Genomic DNA, 1,309 nt, shown 5'->3' with positions numbered 1-1,309 from the left:
GGATGCTGCTTATTCTGTGTAATTCATTTTGCTAGATTGTACCCTCCAAAGTTTTGAAAAATCACATCAGCCCTTCACCAGATATATCCTTTCTATAATTATAGTAAACCCTGATGTCCATTGTTTGCCAAATATGACCCAGAGCCTTAGAGTGGCTTGGTCAATAAGAATTCAGTCCATAAATGATTGTTCTGTGCCTTAAATCCACCAGACATTTCCATAGTATACCCGCTTTTGCAGCATCCTAAGCCTTTCTGGTAAGGGAGCACTTAGCCAAAATTAGTTTTATTCTCCCTGGAACAAGTGTCTATGTATTTTGTAGGAAGTTTTTTTTTTTTTTTTTTTTTTAAATACCAACTTTTTGCAATTTTCACTGTCTCCCACAATTTAATCTCAACACAAATACAAAAGACACTGCAACTTTATTATTTATTTATTTTAATTTTTTTTTAACAAAAGCTGCCGCAAAATCAAGCATTTTAAGCCGCAACTTACTCAAGATAAAGGCCGCAAAATCTTAGTGGGACTGATTAATGCATGTTGGATTTGAGTGAAATTTGCTAAACTCAATGCTGTGGTCAACTGCTGCCTGAAAAAAATCAAATTGAACACATTGAAGAGACATTGTAGTCTCTGTGGCGCAATTGGTTAGCGCGTTCGGCTGTTAACCGAAAGGATGGTGGTTCGAGCCCACCCAGGGACGGCTGGTTTTGCACCTTCAATGTCAATAGGCTACGCCCATTTTGACCAAACAGTGTAACATTGTAGCCGTTTACTCTAGATTGTTCCCTCCAAAGTTTTGAAAAATCCCATCAGCCATTCACGAGATATATCCTTTCTATATTTATAGTACCCCCTGATGTCCATTGTTTGCCAAATATGACCCAGAGCCTTAGAGTGGCTTGGTCAATAAGAATTCAGTCCATAATTCAGTCCATAAATGATTATTCTGTGCCTTAAATCCACCAGACATTTCCATAGTATACCCGCATTTGCAGCATCCTAAGCCTTTCTGGTAAGGGAGCACTTAGCCAAAAATAGTTTTATTCTCCCTGGAACAAGTGTCTTATGTATTTTTAAAGAAGTTTTTTTATTTATTTTTTTTATTTATTTTTTAATACCAACTTTTTGCAATTTTCACTGTCTCCCACAATTTCATCGCAACACAAATGCAAAAGACATTGCAACTTTATTATTTATTTATTTTAATTTTTTTTAACAAAAGCTGCCGCAAAATCAAGCATTTTAAGCCACAACTAACTCAAGATAAAGCCCGCAAAATCTTGGTGGGACTGATTAATGCATGTTG

The 1,309-nt window shown here is 36.2% G+C and overlaps 1 non-coding gene across 1 annotated transcript; it reads left to right on the top strand.

The window, feature by feature from the left end:
- The first annotated feature begins 629 nt into the window (after positions 1-629).
- On the top strand, positions 630-703 carry trnan-guu. Its single transcript has one exon. It is a non-coding gene; the product is annotated as a tRNA-Asn (tRNA).
- Positions 704-1,309: the final 606 nt, after the last annotated feature.

Source organism: Etheostoma cragini, unplaced genomic scaffold (assembly GCF_013103735.1).
Source record: "Etheostoma cragini isolate CJK2018 unplaced genomic scaffold, CSU_Ecrag_1.0 ScbMSFa_1293, whole genome shotgun sequence".
NCBI lineage: Eukaryota > Metazoa > Chordata > Actinopteri > Perciformes > Percidae > Etheostoma > Etheostoma cragini.
Note: the sequence above shows the minus strand (reverse complement) of the source record. Positions and strands in the feature narration are given on the sequence as shown.